At 39.3% G+C, this 19769-nt stretch overlaps 1 protein-coding gene, 1 non-coding gene and 1 pseudogene across 3 annotated transcripts in view; 1 reads left to right on the top strand and 2 right to left on the bottom strand.

Annotated features, from left to right (window-relative positions):
- LOC129552191 (eukaryotic initiation factor 4A-I-like) overlaps window positions 1-2349 on the bottom strand; it is a 95168-nt pseudogene extending 92819 nt beyond the window's left edge.
- TMEM108 (transmembrane protein 108) overlaps window positions 1-19769 on the top strand; it is a 413918-nt gene that overhangs the window by 93384 nt on the left and 300765 nt on the right. The window lies entirely within an intron of this gene.
- Window positions 14539-14643, bottom strand: LOC129554146 (U6 spliceosomal RNA). The gene has a single exon (XR_008685568.2). It is a non-coding gene; the product is annotated as a U6 spliceosomal RNA (small nuclear RNA).

Here is a 19769-nt window from a genome sequence, read left to right as displayed (position 1 = left end):
GGTGCTAGAGAAGACTCTTGAGAGTCCCTTGGACTGCAAGGAGATCCAACCAGTCCATCCTAAAGGAGACCAGTCCTGGGTGTTCATTGGAAGGACTGATGCTAAAGCTGAAACTCCAATACTTTGGCCACCTCATGTGATGAGTTGACTCACTGGAAAAGACTCTGATGCTGGGAGGGATTGGGGTCAGGAGGAGAAGGGGACGACCGAGAATGAGATGGCTGGATGGCATCACCAACTCGATGGACATGAGTTTGAGTGAACTCCGGGAGTTGGTGATGGACAGGGAGGCCTGGCGTGCTGTGATTCACAGGGTCGCAAAGAGTCGGACACGACTGAGCGACTGAACTGAACTGAACTTAGTCATAGGGTTAAATCAGCCATCTACATCTCTGTGGCCTTGGATAATTTATCAAACTCCTACTTTCTCTTCTGTAAAATTAGGGCTTTTTGGGTAGATGATCTCCAAGATCCACAAAGTTATACTTTCGGAAGAATAAAGCCTGCAACATAAATAAGTGCAGGCCTCCCCCCAAGCATACTGGTAAAGCATGGCATGCTGTCTGCCTCTGGAATTTCCTCCCTTTCTATACACCTCTTCATTTTCTTTCCCTCCTTGCATCCCCACAGCATTTGGCACCAGTAGAGTTCTGCTGCCTCATGCCAGCTGGCTCCCTTAAACAGTAGGTTAGCATTTTTATGCCATTTCTTAAGCCATCTCTCCCACTTGGCATTTTCATGTGCTAGCCACCCTTCAAGATTTAGGCTAAATGCCTTTTCCATGAAGCCCTATTTTATCACTTCATCTATATTAATCTTTTTTACCTACTAACTTCCATACTAATACCATTTTAAAAATTCATAGTTTCCTGCTTTGTAGGTACAAATAATATTTTTTTTACTGGGTTATAGTTGAACTGAGGGCAAAATTTATATCCCAGTTCCTGATATATCTGTTGAATGAATTAATGAGTGAAAAAGGGAGGCAGTGAGTGAGTGAATGAATTAATTCATCACTGTATCCCCACTTGGTACTATGATGTTCAGTTAGTAGATCCTCCAAAATTGTCAATAAATGCATAATTCCATTTTTCCCTTCATTCCCTTCAGCCCTTTCTAGATAACTAGCTTCTTATTTTCTGATTAATTAAGAGGTGATTAATAGCTGATATGCTGCAGCTCAAAAGGAATTTGTGTTCTAGTAGTGGATTCAAAGGCATGACTCATTAATCTCATTTCAGATAATGGACTAGAAGAGGTTTGTGAGACTTGTGGGTGCGTGTAGTCAGAGACAGGAGGTGGTTCCATCTACTATGCAGTGCCTGTCTCTCAGCCTCTGTAAAAAACCGCTCTAATTTACGTTTATTAACTTTTAATTTATTATGAAAAATAAAAATTCTCCATAGAACACAATAATTGTGCCTAAGCTGAAAGCTGTTTCTTTTGTTCCCTTGCAAATATTCTTTTTATCCAACAGCAGTTTTCTCACTTTTGCCATCTTGGCTATGAAGCCGTAAGCTATTCTAAAGAAAGAGGACTGTCTGAGGTTATCCCAAAGAATGAAGATCCAGTCTTCATACGCTGTTTCACAGTATCTTCCTGGAGCATGTGAGCAGTGCTCACGCATATTCTCTCATGAGTATGCAGAGGGCAGCATTTTTCAGTGTGACTGGAAGATGAGGGAGACTCTGAGGAACTTCTGTGCTCAGTTGCTCAGTTGTGTCCGATTCTGTAGCCTGCCAGGCTCCTCTGTCCATGGGATTTTCCAGGCAGGAATACTGGAGTCGGTTGCCATTTTCTCCTCGAGGGGTTCTTCCCACCCAAATATTGAACCCACATCTCCTACATCTCCTGCATTGGCAGGCAGATCTTTGCCACTGAGCCACCTGCAGTGTTAGGATCTTAGAATGTCTCTGTTAATGAGCAGCACAATCTCTTTGTTCTTTGGATTGTATACGAATGACCTCAACTCATCCGAGCACACAATTCTGATGGTTGTGTCTCACCCAAATGTATGCGCCGTGTCTTTCCTATAAATCTTATTGTATAAGGTTTATCAGACGAGACAATCAGTGGTAAAGACACAGTACAAATTCTGAAGGCCTGCTTGATTGCGACTGCTTTTTCTCTTAATTCAGTCTCTGCAATTTTCTGTGGGTTATATTCCTCACATTTTAGAAGACCAAGTATATTTAGATAGTTTGGTGCAAAGCCCAGAAAATTATGATGAGTGAACTGAAATTGAATAAATGACCAGTGAGGAGAGGATGAAGGTTTGCAAATATGACAGCCAAGAAACCAGGGGATGATTCAACTTACCTTGAACAGTTGGCCCTGTTCAAGGGCCATGTCCGGGTGTCTTGGTGAAGGAAATGCCATGGTCTGTTATCTGTACTGCGAGTATCCTCCCCATTATTTTCTCCATCAGCCCCTATGCATGTTCACTGTGTATACATGAAGGAAAAAAACTGAAACTTGATTAAATTGACTACTCCATTGTTATTGAAATTACATAGAGGCCATGACCATGGGTCGTTATAGGAGCAAGATACAGTCTTTGATCTGTCTCCAGAATGCAGTATGTTTACAAAAGCAATCACACAAGGTTCATAGTTCTGCGTCTGTGGTATTTGGTATTTAAAGGATCAATTTAAACATCTTGTATTCAAACCAAAGCCTTACACAGGGAGACCTGGCGTGCTGTGACTCATGGGGTCGCAGAGAGTCGGATACGACTGAGTGACTGAACTGAACTGAACTGAATGCATTTTGAGTATACTTGAGATTTAAGGAGGAGACAGAAAGGAAAAGATTTCTCATGGTTTAGATTTTTCTGGTAAAAATCATTTTTTTAAAAAAAAAATTTATTTAAAAATTTTATTCCATTTAAATTTATAAAAAAGTTCACTCATTACTCCCACCCCTAGTTCTCATCCCCACATCTTGTAACTGCCAGTCTGTTTTCTGTATCTCTGAGCTTGTTTTTGTTCTTTAAACTCCACATATAAGAGTATATTGCATTTGTCTTTCTCTAACTTATTTCACTTAGCATAATGTCCTTGAGGTCCATCCCCTGTTGTCACCTATGGCAAAATTTTATTCTTTTTATGGCTGAAAAATACTCCATTATATGTACATACACACACACATATATATGTATGTATACACAGCAATTTTCTTAATTCATTCATCCATTGATGGACACTTAGATTGGTTCCATATCTTGGCTAAGTCTGTGATAAACACAGGAATACACTTATCTTTTCAAAGGAGTATTTTCATTTTCTTTGGATAAATACCCAGAAGAGGAATTACTAGATCATATATAGTTCTGTTTTTAATTTTCTGAAACCTACATACTGTTTTCTATATTGGTTTTACCAATTTACATTCCCATCAACAGTACACAAAGGTTCACTTTTTTGCACATCTTTGCCAATACTGGTTATTTCTTGTCTTTTCCATAATAGCCATTCTAAAAGGTATAATGTGATATCTTACTGTGGTTTTGATTTGCATTTCTCAGTCCCATGGACAGAGGAGTCTGCTGGGCTACAGTCCATGGGGTCAAAAAGAGTCAGACAAAACTTAGTGACTAAACAACAGCAACACAGATTAATGATGTTGAACTTCTTTTCATGTACCTATTGGGCATCTGTATGTCTTCTTTGGAAAAAAAAGTATCTATTCAGCTCTTATACCTATTTTTAGTTGGATTGTTTGTGAGACTTTTTATTTGTATTTATGTTTTTGCTATTGAGTTGTATGAATTCTTTATATATTGTTCTTTTGGATATTAGTCCCTTCAGTTCAGTCGCTCAGTCGTGTCTCTTTGCAACCCCATGGACTGCAGCACACCAGGCTTCCCTGTCCATCACCAACTCCTGTACCTTGGTCAGACTCATGTCCATAGACTTAGTGATGCCATCCAACCATCTCACCCTCTGTTGTCCCCTTCTCCTCCTGCCTTCAGTCTTTCCCAGCATTCGGGTCTTTTCCAGTGAGTCAGTTCTTTGCATCAGGCGGCCCAAGTATTGGAGCTTCAGCTTCAGCATCAGTCCTTCCAGTGAACACCCAGGATTGATCTCCTTTAGAATGGACTGGTTGGATCTCCTTGCAATCCAAGGGACTCTCACTTGTCTTCTTCAACACCACAGTTCAGAAGCATCAATGATTAGTCCCTTGTCAGATACATAATTTGCAAAATTTTCCTTTCATTCTATGGGTTGTCTTATCATTGTTTGGTGGTTTCCTTTGCTGTGCAGAAGCATTTTATGTTGATGTATTCCCACTCATTTATTTTTGCCCTTATTCTTTTGCATTTGATGAAGATTCAAAAAATCATCACCAACACCTATGTCAAGAAGTTTACCACCTATCTTTTCTTCTAGAAGTTTTATGGTGTTATGTCTTACATTCCAGTATTTTATCCATTTAGGGTCAGTTTTTGTATGTTATGAGATAGTTGTCCAGTTTTATTCTTTTGCATATAGTTGTCCAGTTTTTCCAGCATCTTTTATTAAAGAAATTGTCCTTTCCCCATTGTATATTTTTGGGTCCTTTGTCACAGATTAATTTACCATATATATGTGGATTAATTTCTGGGCCCTCTATTTTGTTCCATAGATCTAAGTGTCCTTTTTATGCAAATACCACATTGTTTTAATTACTACAGCTTTGTAATATAGTTTGAAATCAGAGAGTGTGATACGTCCAGCTTTATTATTCTTAAACTTACTTTGTCTATTTGAGGTCTTTTGTGTTTCCATACAAATTTAAAGACTATTATTTCTGTGAAAAATTCCATTGAAATTTTAATAGAGGTTAGATTGAATCTGTATGATGCTTTTGGTAGTATGAACAGTTTAACAATACTAATTCTTTCAATTCATGAGTGTGGAATATCTTTCCATTTATTTGTATCTTCTTCAATTTGTTTCATCAGTGTCTTGTGGTTTCCAGTACAGAGATCTTTCACCTCCTTGGTTTATTTCCTTCCTTGGTATTTTATTGTTTGATACAGCTGTAATTGGGTTTATTTTTCTAATTTCTTTTTCTGATAGTTCATTATCACTGTATAGAAGTGCAGCTGACTTTGGTGTATTGATTTTTTATCCTGTCTTTACTGAATTTGCTTAGTATAGTTCTAACAAGTTTTTGATACAGTTGCTGAGTTTTCCATATACAGTATCATGGCAGCTGCAAATGGAAACAAGTTTTACTTCTTCCTTTCCAATTTGGATGCCTTTTTTTCTTGCCTAATTTCTCTGGCTAAAATGTCCAGTACTGAGTTTAATAAAAATGACTGGAGTGGACATCCTTGTCTTGTTTCTGATCTTAGAGGAAAAACTTTCATCTCTTCACTGTTGAGTACGGTACGGTGTTAGTTTTGGGCTTACCACATATGGCCTTTGTTAAATTTGGGTATGTCAGTAGATCAGACAGGTCACTCCTAAAGGAAATCAGTCCTGAATATTCATTGCAGGGACTGATGCCAAAGCTGAAATTCCAATACTTTGGCCAACTGATGCAAACAGCTGACTCATTGGAAAAGACCCTGATGCTGGGAAAGATAGAGGGCAGGAGAAGAAGGGCACAACAGAGGATGAAATGGTTGGATGGCATCGTCAGCTCAATGGACATGAGTTTGAGCAAGTTCCAGGATATGCAGATGACACCAGTTTTCTGAATGTTGAGCTTCAAGCCAACCTTTTCACTCTCCTCTTTCACTTTCATCAAGAGGCTTTTGAGTTCCTCTTCAATTTCTGCCATAATGGTGGTGTCATCTGCATATCTGAGGTTATTGATATTTCTCCCGGGAATCTTGATTCCAGCTTGTGCTTCTTCCAGACCAGCGTTTCTCATGATGTACTCTGCATAGAAGTTAAATAAGCAGGGTGACAATATACAACCTTGACGCACTCCTTTTCCTATTTGGAACCAGTCTGTTGTTCCATGTACAGTTCTGACTGTTGCTTCCTGACCTGCATACAGGTTTCTCAAGAGGCAGGTCAGGTGGTCTGGTATTCCCATCTCTTTCAGAATGTTCCACAGTTTATTGTGATCCACACAGTCAAAGGCTTTGGCACAGTCAATGAAGCAGAAATGGATGTTGAGTGCAGCACTTTCACAGCATCATCTTTCAGGATTTGAAGTAACTCAATTGGAATTCCATCACCTCCACTAGCTTTGCTCGTAGTGATGCTCTCTAAGGCCCACTTGACTTCACATTCCAAGATGTCTGGTTCCAGGTGAGTGCTCACGCCATCGTGATTATCTTTGTTGTGAAGATCGTTTTTGTACAGTTCTTCTGTGTATTCTTGCCACCTCTTCTTAATATCTTCTGCTTCTGTTAGGTCCATACCATTTCTGTCCTTTATCGAGCCTATCTTTGCATGAAATGTTCCCTTGATATCTCTAATTTTCTTGAAGAGATCTCTTCAAGAAAATGTTTTTCCTATTCTGTTGTTTTCCTCTATTTCTTTGCATTGATTGCTGAGGAAGTCTTTCTTATCTCTCCTTGCTATTCAGTTCAGTTCAGTTCAGTCGCTCAGTCGTGTCCAACTCAAATATACAAATATTCATTCTTTTTTAGATTGTTTTCTCATCTAGGTTATCACAGAATATTGAGTAGAGTTCTCTGTGCTACAGAGTAGGTCCATGGTGGTTATCTGTATTTTACAGACTAGTGTGTTTGTTCATCCCAAGCTCCTGATTTATCCCTCCTCTCCAGGTGTCCCCTTTGGAAACCATAAGTTTGTTTTCAACCTGTAAATCTGTTTCTGTTTTGTAAATAGTTCACTTCTTTTTTAAAAATTAGATTTGACATATGAGTGATATTATATGATATTTGTATTTCTTCATCTGACTTACTTCACTTAGTTTGATAATCTCTTGAGTCCATCTTTATTGCTACAAATGCCATTATTTCATTCTTTTTTAAATGACTGAGTAATATTCCATTGTGTGTATGTACCACATCTTCCGTGTCCATTCCTCTGTTGATGGACATGTAGATTGCTTCTGTGTTTCGGCTGTTGTAAACTGTGCTGCCATGAACACATTGAGGTGCATATATCCTTTCAGTTTATGTTTTTCTCCTGATGTATGCCCAGGAGTGGGATTGCAGAGTCATATGGTAGCTCTGTTTTTAGTTTTCTAAGTAAGCTCCAACCTGTTCTCCGTAGTGGTTGTACAGTTTACATTCCCACCAAGAGTGTAGAAGAGTTCCCTTTTCTCCATACCCTCTCCAGCATTTAATATTTGCAAACTTTTTGATGATGGCCATTCTAACTGATATCGGGTGGTACCTCATTGTAGTTTTGATTTGCATTTCTCTCCTAATTAGTGATGTTGAACATCTTTCCATGTGCTTGTTAATAATCTGTTTTCTTTGGAGAAATGTCTAGATCTTCTGCCCATTTTTTTTATTGGGTTGTCTGTTTTTCTGACATAGAACTGCATGAGCTGTTTGTGTATTTTGGAGATTAATTCCTTGCCTGTTACTTTGTTTGCAAATATATTTTCTCATTCTGTTGGTTGTCTTTTTGTTTTGTTGATGGCTTCCTTTGTTGTGCAGGAATTTTTAAATTTAATTAGGTGCTTTTTGTTTACTTTTGTTTTTATTTTCATTATTCTATGAGGTGGATCAAAAAATATATTACTGTGACTTATGTCAAAGAGCATTCTGCCTATGTTTTCCTCTAAGAGTTTTATAGTGTCCAGCCTTGCATTTAGCCTTTGATTAATTTTTAGTTTTTTTTTTGTGTATGGTGTTAGAGAATGTTCTAATATCATTCTTTTATAGGTAGCTATCCAGTTTTCCCAGTGCCACTTATTGAAGAGATTATATTTTCTCCATTATATATTCTTGCCTCCTTTGTCATGGATTTATTGACCATAGGTACATGTGTTTATTTCTGGGCTTTCTATACTATTCCATTCATCTATAGTTCAGAAGAGTACCATACTGTTTTGATGACTGTAGCTTTGTAGTATAATCTGAAGTTGGGCAGTCTAATTCCTCCAACTCTGTTTTTCTTTCTCAGGATTGCTTTGGCTAATCAGGGTCTTTTGTATTTTCTTATAAATTTAAAATGTTTTTGTTCTAGTTCTGTGAAAAATGCTGTTGATAATTTAATAAGGATCACATTGAAGCCATAGATTGCCTTGAGTAGTATAGTCTTTTTGACGATATTGATTCTCTCAGTCCAAGAACATGGTATATCTGTTTATATGTGTCATCTCTGATTTCTTTCATCAGTGTCTTATAGTTTGCATAGTAGTAGTCTTTTGTCTCCTCAGGTAGGTTTATTCCTGGTATTTTATTCTTTTTGATGTGATAATAAATGAAATTGTTTCCTTAATTTCTCTTTCTGATATTTCATTGTTAGTGTGTAGCACAAGAGGCTTCTGTGTATTAATTTTGTATCCTGCAACTTTACTAAATTCATTGAAAAGCTCTAGTAGTTTTCTGATCACATATTTAGGATTTCCTATATGTAGTGGCAGTTTTACTTCTTTTTTTTCAATTTAAATTCGGTTTATTTCTTTTTCTTCTCTGTTGTGGCTCAGTTCAGTTCAGTTCAGTCGCTCAGTCGTGTCCGACTCTCCGCGACCCCATGAATCACAGCACGCCAGGCCTCCCTGTCCATCACCAACTCCCGGAGTTCACTCAAACTCATGTCCACAGAGTCGGTGATGCCATCCAGCCATCTCATTCTCCGTCGTCCCCTTCTCCTCCCGCCCCCAACCTTTCCCAGCATCAGAGTCTTTTCCAGTGAGTCAACTCGTCGCATGAGGTGGCCAAAGTATTGGAGTTTCAGCTTTAGCATCAGTCCCTCCAATGAACATCCAGGATTGATCTCCTTTAGAATGGACTGGTTGGATCTCCTTGCAGTATAAGGGACTCTCAAGAGTCTTCTCCAACACCACAGTTCAAAAGCATCGATTCTTCGGCGATCAGCCTTCTTCACAGTCCAACTCTCACATCCATACATGACCACGGGAAAAACCATTGCCTTGACTAGACGGACCTTTGTTGGCAAAGTAATGTCTCTGCTTTTTAATATACTATCAAGGTTGGTCATAACTTTCCTTCCAAGGAGCAAGCGTCTTTTAATTTCATGGCTGCAGTCAGCATCTGCAGTGATTTTGGAGCCCAAAAAAACAAAGTCTGACACTGTTTCCACTGTTTTTCCATCTATTTCCCATGAAGTGATGGGACCAGATGCCATGATCTTTGTTTTCTGAATGTTAAGCTTCAAACCAACCTTTTTACTCTCCTCTTTCACTTTCATCAAGAGGCTTTTGAGTTCCTCTTCACTTTCTGCCATAAGGGTAGTGTCATCTGCATATCTGAGGTTATTGATATTTCTCCCAGCAATCTTGATTCCAGCTTGTGCTTCCTCCAGCCCAGCGTTCCTCATGATGTACTCTGCATATAAGTTAAATAAGCAAGGTGACAATATACAACCTTGACGTACACCTTTTCCTATTTGGAACCAGTCTGTTGTTCCATGTCCAGTTCTAACTGTTGCTTCCTGACCTGCATACAGGTTTCTCAAGAGGCAGGTCAGGTGGTCTGGGATTCCCATCTCTTTCAGAATGTTCCACAGTTTATTGTGATCCACACAGTCAAAGGCTTTGGCATAGTCAATGAAGCAGAAATAGATGTTTTTCTAAAACTCTGGCTAGGACTTTCAAAACTATGTTGAATAAAAGTGGTGAAAATTGACATCCTTGCCTTCCTGATGTTAGAGGAAATAGTTTCAGCTTTTCATCATTGAGCGTGATATCAGTTGTAGGTTTGTCATATATGACCTTTATTATGTTGAGATAGGTTCCATCTAAGACCACTTTCTGGAGAGCTTTTTTCATACATGAGTGTTGACTTTTGTCCAAAGCTCTTTCTGTGTCTATTGAGATGATCATATAGTTTTTATTCTTCAGCTTGTTTTACGCTGATTGTGGATATTGAAGAATTGCAATCCTGGGATAAAATACACTTGATCATGGTATATGAGCCTTTGAATGTATTGTTGCATGTGATTTCCTAGTATTTTGTTGAGCATTTTTGTGTCAACATCAGTGATTTTGGACTGTTATTTTCTTTCTCTCTCTCTCTCTTTTTTTTGGGGGGAGTATTTTTTTCTGGTTTTGGTATCAGGGTGATGGTGGCCTTATAGAATGAATTTGGGACTGTGCCTTCCTCTGAAATTTTTTTGGGAAATTTTATAACGGTGGGTATTTCCTCTTCTCTAACAGTTTAATAGAATTCACTTTTGAAGCCATCTGGTCCTGAACTTTTGTTTATTGGAAGATTTATTAATCATAATTCCAGTTTTGGAACTTGTTTGGTCTGTGTTTTCTATTTATTCCTTGTTCAATCTTGGAAAGATGTACGTTTATAAGAATTTGTCCATTTCTTCTAGGTTGCCCTTATGATTATATGTTGAAGGTAACAAATAGATTCAATGGACTAGATCTGGTAGACAGTGTGCCTGAAGAAATATGCTGCTGCTGCTGCTGTCACTTCACTTGTGTCCGACTCTGTGCGACCCCATAGATGGCAGCTCACCAGGCTCCGCCATCCCTGGAATTCTCCAGGCAGGAACACTGGAGTGGGTTGCCATTTCCTTTGCCAATGCATGAAAGTGAAAAGTGAAAGTGAAAGTCGCTCAGTCGTATCTGACTCTTAGCGACTCCATGGACTGCAGCCTACCAGGCTCCTCCGTCCGTGGGATTTTCCAGGCAAGAATACTGGAGTGGGTTGTCATTGCCTTCTCCGAAGAAATATGGGTGGAGGTTTATAACTCTGTACAGGAGGCAGTGACCAAAACCATCCTCAAGAGAAAGAAATACTAGAAGACAAATTGGTTGTCTGAGGAGGGCTTAGAAATAGCTGAGAAAAAAAGAGAAGCAAGAGGCAGAGGAGAAAGGGGAAGATATACCCAGCTGACTGCAGAGTTCCAGAGAACAGCAAAGAGAGATAAGGAAGTCTTCTTAAGTGAACAATGCAAAGACATAGGGGAAAACAATAAAATGGGAAAGACGAGAGATCTCTTTGAGAAGATTGGAGATACCAAGGGAACACTGATGCAAAGATAGGCACAATAAAGGGCAAAAATGGCAAAGGCCTACCGGATGCAGAAGAGACTAAGCATGCGTGGCGAGAGCGCACAGAAGAGCTATGCTATGAAGCTCTTGATGATCCAGATATCCAGGATCGTGTTGTCACTCACCTAGAACCAGACATCCTGGAGTATGAAGTCAAGCGGGCCTTAGGAAGCATTACTACAAACAGAGCTATTGGAGTAAGGAAATTACAGCTGAGCTATTTAAATCCTAAAGAATGATGTTGTTAAAGGGCTGCACTCAGTATGCCAGCAAATTTGGAAAGCTCAGCTCTGGCTACTGGGCCAGAAAAGGTCAGTGTTCTTTCCAATCCCAAAGAAAGGCAGTCAAAGGACACAACGGCCACATTCAACGGCCACAGAATTGCACTCATCTCACACGCTAGCAAAGCAATGCTCAAAATTCTCCAAGCAAAGCTTCAACAGTACGTGAACCGAGAACTTCCAGATGTTTAAGCTGGATTTAGAAAAGGCAGAGGAATCAGAGATCAAATTGCCAACATCTGTTGAATTATCAAAAAAGCAAGAGAGTTCCAGAAAAACATCTACTTCTACTTTATTGACTATGCCAAAGCCTTTGACTGTGTGGATCACAGCAAACTGTGGAAAATTCTTAAAGAGATGGGAATACCAGACCACCTCACCTGCCTCCTGAGAAATCTGTATGCAGGTCAAGAAGCAATAGTTAGAAGCAGACACAGAACAATGGACTGGTTCCAAATGGGAAAGGAGTAAATCAAGGCTGTATATTGTCACCCTATTTATTTAACTTATATGCAGAGCACATCATGTGAAATGCTGGGCTGGATGAAGCACAGCTAGAATCAAGATTTCTGGGAGGAATATCAATAACTTCAGATATGCAGAAGATACCACCCCAATGTCAGAAAGTAAAGAGGAACTGAAGAGGCTGTTGGTGAAAGTGATACAGGAGAGTGAAAAAGCTGACTGAAAACTCAATATTCAAAAAACAATCAAAGATCAGTCAAAACATTCAAAGGTCATGGCATTTGGTCCTTCACTTCATGGCAGATAGAGAAACGATGGAAACTGTGACAGACTTTTTTTTCATGGGCTCCAAAATCACTGTAGATGGTGATTACAGCCATGAAATTAAAAGATGCTTGCTCCTTAGAATAAAAGCTGTGACAAACCTAGACAGCATATTAAAAAGCAGAGACATTATTTTTTTGACAAAGGTCCATACAGTCAAAGCTATGGTTTTTCCAGTAGTCATGTATGGATGTGAGAGCTGGATCATAAAGCTGAGCAATGAAGAATTGATGCTTTTGAACTATGGTGTTGGAGAAGACTCTTGAGAGTCCCTTGGATTGCAAGGGGATAAAACCAGTCAATCCTAAAGGAAATCAGTCCTGAATATTCATTGGAAGGATTGATGCTGAAATTGAAGCCCCAGTACTCTGACCACCTGATAGGAAGAACTGACTCATTGGAAAAGACCCTGATGCTGGGAAAGGTTGAAGGCAGGAGGAGAAGAGGACGACAGAGGATGAGATGGTTGGATGGCATCACTGACTTTATGGGCATGAGTTTGAGTAAGCTCTGGGAGTTGGTGATGGACAGGGAAGCCTGGCATGCTGCCATCCATGGTGTCACAAAGAGTTGGATGTAATTGAGCGACTGAACTGAACTGAACTGGAATGATGCTGTTAGAGTGCTGCACTCATTATGCCCGTAATTTGGAAAATTCAGCAGTGGTCACAGGACTGGAAATGTCAGTTTTCATTCTAATCCTAAAGAAAGGCAATACCAAAGAATGTTCAAATTACCATACAATTACATTCCATACAATTACATTCATTTCACATGCTAGCAAGATTATGCTCAAAATCCTTCAATCCTTTAGCAGTGTGTGAACTGGTAACTTCCACATGTACAAGCTAGATTTTGAAAAGCCAGAGGAACCAGAAATCAAATTTCCAACATAAGCTGGATCATAGCAAAAGCAAGGAGATTCCCAAACTACATCTTCTGCTTCATTGACTACGGTGATTATTATGTAGTGCCCATCTTTGTCTCCTGTAACATTCCTTATTTTAAAGTTTGTTTGTTCTGATATGAGTAATGCTCCTCTTTTTTTAAATTTCTATTTGCATGAAATACTTTTTTCTGTTCCCTCACTTTCAGCCTGTATGTGTCCCTAGATCTGAAGTGGGTCTGTTGTAGACAACATGCACATGGGCCTCATTTTTCTATCTGTTCAGCCAGTCAGTCCATGTTTTGTTTTTTTCTTTTTTTTTGGTTGGAGCATTAAAGGTAATTATTTATATGCCTATTCCATTTTCTTAATTATTTTGGATTTTTTAATGGCTTTTTCCTTCCTTTCCTTTTTTCTTCTCATCTTTTGTGATTTGATATCTATCTTTAGTGCAGGTTTTGGATGACTTTTTCTCTTTTGTGTCTGTATCTATTGTAGATTGTTGGTTTTGGGTTCCCATAAGGTTTTGATAGAGCAGTCTATATACAAAGTTGTTTTAGTTTGCTGGTCTTTTAATTTCAAGTGCTGTTCCAGTATCCTGCATCGGTGCTCTCCTTTTCTCGTGTTTGCTGGTTTTGATATCAAATTTGTGTAGGGATGATTCCTACCTTTATGTTTTCCTTTGCTGGTGAGTTTCCCAGTTCATAATTTTCTTGAGTCTATTTGTGGTCTTTTCTTTTCCACCTAGATAAGTTCCTTTAGGATTTGTTGTAATGATGATTTTCTGATGCTAAATTCTCTTAGCTTTTGTTTGTCTTTAAAACTTTTGCTTTCTCTTTCAAATCTGTATGAGAACCTTGCTGGGTAGAATATTCTTGGTTGTAAGTGTTTCCCTTTCATCTCTTTAAAGATGCCATGCCACTCCTTTCTGGCCTGCAGAGTTTCTGCTGACAGAGCAGCTGATAACCTTATAGGGGTTTCCTTGTATGTTGTTTGTTGCTTTTCCCTTGTTGCTGTTATTTTTTCTTTGTCTTTAATTTTTGTCAGTTTGATTAGTATGTTTCTTAGTGTGTTTCTCCTTGAGTTTATCTTGTATAGGACTCTGCACTTCCTGCACTCAAGTGAGTATTTCCTTTCTCATGTTAGGAAAGTTTTCAGTTCTAATCTCTTCATATACTTTCTAATGCTCTTTCTCTGTCTCTTCTGCTTCTCGTACCCCTATAATGCTAATACACATGTGTTTAGTGTTGTCCCAGAGGTCTCTGAGACTGGTTCTGTTTCTTTACATTCTTATTTCTTCTGTTCCAGGGCAGTGATTTCCAGCATTATGTGTTCCATTTTGCTTATTCATTCTTCTGCCTCAGTTATTCAGTTATTGATGCCTTCTAGTGTATTTTTCTTTCCAGTTATTGTATTATTCTTCATCTATGTTTGCTTCTTCTTTAAATCTTCCATCTCTTTGCTAAAAATATGCAATGCTTCACAAATTTGCCTTTCATCCTTGTATGGGGCCATGCTAATCTTCTCTATATGCTTCCAATTTTAGTATAGATGCCGCTGAAGTGAAGTGAGTGTTAATTCAGGAGTTAGTTCAGTAGAAGTCAGTGAAATAAGTTTTTCAACTTATTACTGTGTTTGCTGCTGCTGCTGCTGCTAAGTCGCTTTAGTCATGTCCGACTCTGTGCGACCCCCCTTACATAAGTCATAGCCTCTTCTTTTTAAAATCTTGGCCACCTCTTTGCTCTCAGACCCTTACAAATTGAATTCTGATAGCATGGCTTCTTCCAGAAAGCTTTTCCTCGTAGCCCGTCCCCTTCCAGCTAGTTGCTCCTCCTGTTTGCTCACTAAGTGTCACATGCTGTTGGTTAAAGTGTCCCTGTGAGTCCAGTGAGACCAGGACCAGGTCATTTATCTCTGACTCTATAGTCTCGGCTTTTAGAAAGTATTGGATAAATGAACTGGAATTTGTTTTTCCAGGAGGTGGTACAAGCTGAAAAATATAAATACATATCCTTATTATTGACACTGTTTGTATTTCTGAACTTTGAATAGGACTTATAATAAATGTGTTTGCTTATAACCTCAGTAGCTATTATTAAATTGATGGTGTATCCTAAGCATCAAAGCAATGAAGTAGGTTAAGAAAAGAAAGTTAGATCACTTCAGGGACCGCTAAATTAGTAAGCATAGTCATAGAGTGTAACAATGTTCTTCTGTAAACACCCCTCCATGCTGCTTCCAGAATCTCTCTTCTGGGCCAGTGCAGCATTTCTTTTTGACCTTTAGGTCTTAAGAGTGACTCAAGGTAGGAACACTGTGCAGCCCATGGGTAAAGGTGAAGACTGAAGTCGGAGTGCCTGGGTTCAGATCTCGGCCCTGCCTGTTACTCTGTGCATTCAGACAAGTCAGGGCCTCACTTTTCTCATCTATAAACAGGAGAAAATCGTAATTTTTAAATGATCCATAAAAGCCACTTAGAGCTGCTTGGCACGACTGTGCTTTCAAGATAAGTTAACAGATGCCATTGCTATTACTGAGATACCAAAGGATTCATAAAAGTCGTCTTATAGATAGTATAATCACAGAAGAATTTATAAATGCTTCCCTAAATAGTAGCATCCCTTCTGTACACTCACTGAAAGGAATTCAAAGAGGAAATACTCGGTGGGTAGATATTTGAATCTGGAATCTACCATTTGCCAGTTGTCACGTTCTGGACTGTTTTCTTCATGTGTCTTAGTCTTGGTTTCTCTACTTATGAAGTAGAGATGAAAGCAGTGCAAGGCTTGGAGGGTTATTATGGATATTAAATTATAGGATGAATGTGAAGTATGGCTTTTGGAAGATAATAACTTTGATAAATGGCATCTGTCTCTGGCAATTATAATCAGTCACTGACTTGGTATACAAAATAAAACTTGGTTTATAACTGAATTTTCTTACCTCTTGAGCCTCCATTTTCTCCTTTGGCTGAAAATGAAATCTTGCCAACTTAATGGTAAATTCGAAAACTTCCAGACACTTCCCCTCAATCTCTAGTTTGAGCAAACACTCAGTTGATTTTGGGTTTCTTTCCTTCTGCCTTCTACTTTGCTTCTGCCTCAGGTTAAGTTTCTTGGGATTAGGTGTTATTCTGAGATCTGTGACACTTCCATTCAGATGTAGGGTTTCCAGTGGTCTTTGGTTCTGCCGAGTGCACAGCTGAAAGTTTTCATTCTGCCTTCCAGGCCCCAGACCCTGCTGATACCTCTCGTTCCTTCCTCTCTGATACTTTGGCGGAAATTCTTGGTTTTCTCCTTCACCTCACTAGAAAGCACAGACCTGTATGGTGGCCCCCATGCATCTCCATGCTCTCCTTGTGCTGCTGGCTCTTCCGTCCTTCCAGATCCTGCTGGGTGCTAAGCTGCTCTCAGCTTCTGAACTCACCTGAGGTTTCTTTTGCTTTATCCCCCAACCGCATAGACTTGGTTCAAAGCGCAGATAGGGAGAGAAGGCTCTGTTTCTTTTCAGAAACCCATGGCAGTATTTAACTCTTACTCTTTGCATTAGTCTTCCATTGCTGCCATAACAAATTACTGGACATTTCGCAGCTCAAATAATGTGCATTTTATTATCTCACAGTGCTGTGTTAGGAGTCTGGGGTGACTTTACTGACTTCACAGACTTGGCTTTACAAGACCGAAATCAAGGTTCGCTTCAGGCTTACTCAGTTGTTAGAAGTTCCCAGTTTCTTGCCTTTGTATGCCCGAGACACCCATTTCTTTGCTGCATGTCACCTGGGGGTTGTCCTTAGCTTCATGTGGCTCCCCACTTTCCTTGGCTTATGGCTGCCTTCTTCCATCTTCAAAGGCAGCAATGGTGGGTTGAGTCCTCACATTTTGAATCTCTCTGACCTCTCCTCCCTTCTCATCTTTTCTGCCTTCCTTTTCTTGTGTCTCTCCCTGACTTCACTGACTGAGGTAATTACATTGGACCCACCCAGATAATACCTCTGTCTTAAGGTCAGTTTATGAATAACCTTAATATCATCTGTGAAGTCCCTGAAGAGCAATACCTAGATTAATGGCTGGATTAGTAGCCAGGAACAGGAAATGTCAGGGAGGTCCATCTTTAGAATTCTGCCTGTTGCACTCTTATCCCAAAACTCCTCTGACTCTCCTCTGTCAATAGAGGGATAAACTGGCTGGGCATGTATTCCTCAGTTCTCCAAAAATCATCATTTATCCTAGGAACTCAGCTTTTGATATCTGAGACATGTTCCAAAGTGCCCAACTATTTTCTCCATCGTAGGCATCAAGATGCTCTGACTGTCTAGAACTAAAATTAACCTTTCTCTGTTCTATCATGTGTATCCCATGGACTGTGTGTGCAGAAAGGCCTTCCTGTCTCTTTGGATGGTGATTAAAGGATAAAGGCATGCTAGCTTGATTAATCAAACATTTATTGACTATTTTGTAATAGACAGTGATATGAGAGATTCTGACCTGAAGAAATGTATAAGCTAGTAGGAGTGAATTTCATTTAAACAAATACTTATAATAATTGCACAATGTGAGAAGGCTGTGTGGGAATACATATGGTGCTGTCAGAACCCAGAAGAGGGCACTGGGACTTTCAATGGAGAGGAGAAGGTTTAAGAAACAGTGGTGTACAGGCAGGCCTAGAAGGAAAGTGGTGGTTGAGAAACAATTTTACTTATCTGCAGTCTACAAAGTAGTTTTCTATACTGAACTTCATTTAGTAACCACACTTACTTTTTTCAGTAGGGGTTATAGTATTTCTGTTACAGATACAGGAGGTAAAACTAAGAGATTTGCTCATAATCAGGCTCCAGGCTTTGACTAACTGAGATTAAACCCAGTTTTACTAACTCTAGATCACATGCTTTTTTTTACTAACTATTTTAATATGAGCAGGAGGCGGAGGGGCCAACCCTGTGGCAAAATGGCAGAGTGTGGTGGCTGGTATGGTGTGTACAGTAGCTAGCCTCCAATAGCCTCCTGCAATCCCCACCTACTGGTATTGACACCTTTGTATAGTCCCGTGTTACCAATAGGATATTACAGAAATGATGATGTCTGATTTTGAGGCTAGGTCAAAGCAGACCTTGTAGCTTGAAGCTGTCTTTCCTGAGTCTCTGTCTTTGAAGGGAAATAGCTGCCATGCCCTAAGGAACCAGCATTTCTTTGGGGAGGTGCCCACAGCAAGGCTGTGGGAAAGCCGTCTTGGCAGCAGATCTTCCACTTCTAGTCAAGCTTTCAGGTAACTGCAACCTCATGGGAGACCCTAAACTAGAAGCAGCCAGTAAAGCTGCTCTCAGATTCCTGACCCACAGAATCTCTGTGAGGTATTGTTGTTCTAAGCCACTAAGTTTTGGGCTAATTTGTTTCACAGTAATAGTTAGTTTATACAGCATTGGTTTTACAAGAGCAAGTAATCAATGTTATTTAAATGGTGTTAAACAGATTATAAAAAACCTACTGTGCAGTCTAAGAACTTTAATTTTTATTCTGTGTGAGGGAGACACTGTAGGGTTTTGAACAGCAGAGCCCTTAAAAGAATAGATTATTGGAGAGTCTCTTGCATATGGAATATTTACAGATTAACTGACTTTCATGCCATTTGGGCCTGGAAGGCAGTCACTGAGGAATTAAATATCCTATAAATACTTCTGTCTCATCTTTTTCTAAGTTTGAAAATCTTAAAATCTGTATCTGACTCTTTGAATCCTAGGAATCGTAGTTTATTTTTATTTTTCTATTTAGTGGAGAGCTTCCTACTTGCAGCATCCCTGCAAGGCTAGTACAAGCCCCTGGAAGAAAAAATGTCTTGTCCTGAGAGTATGCTCAGGGCAGATCTGTGGGTCACCCCCTGAAGAAGTGTACATGGTTTAAGCATGTGACGATTAGATTTCAGCCAAACACAGACGTAGAGAGAAGTATGTAGTGGGAAAACTCTGATCTGGAGCTTCTGTTCTCTGGCCTTCTGGTGCAGTCAGGTCCTTGGTTAGCTCTACCTGAAGGCTAGGGGCAGAATGATAGAGTGGAAAGAACAATATATTAGAGTCAAGAGGGAAGTGCTAATTCTCACTAAGCCACTGGCAAGCTGTGTGATCCTGGGCAAATATTAAATCTCCTGAGTCTCAATATCTTTGCTTTAAAATGAGAAAGGGTTGGATTAGATGATTCCCAATGTTCATTCTCATTACAATGTTCCATGACATATGATTCCTTTTATGTGATATTTCTGTCAAAATTGTGATAACATGTATCTCTGGGGAGAGTTTAGAGTGATAATCTAACTATTCTAAAGGGAATAGGACAAATATTATAACCAAAAATATTCTTTGGAAATGTTTGTATTGTTATTAGACAAAATGTATATCCGTTTGCTTGGTTTTATGTGTAACATGAGTATTTCTCTGTAATTATAAGAACTACTTAATTTCTAAACTCATAAACATTATGGTGGAAAAAATTAGAAATGCTGCTTGCTGTTGAATGAGTTTATACATAAGTCAGTAAGTCTGTGCCATAGGTATTGTTCAGTATGTTTTATATTCTGTTTGATAATTGCAGTTTTAATTGATTATTGTGACTTTTACAATCATCTTAACACCTTGCAGGAGGTGCAGCCTTCTGCCTGTGAATATAGAGTGATCTTAGCTTTGGTGCAACATTAGCATACAATAGGAA

The sequence above is a fragment of the Moschus berezovskii genome, chromosome 1 (assembly GCF_049115385.1).
Source record: "Moschus berezovskii isolate FMDL1 chromosome 1, NW_MosBer_1.0, whole genome shotgun sequence".
NCBI lineage: Eukaryota > Metazoa > Chordata > Mammalia > Artiodactyla > Moschidae > Moschus > Moschus berezovskii.
Note: the sequence above shows the minus strand (reverse complement) of the source record. Positions and strands in the feature narration are given on the sequence as shown.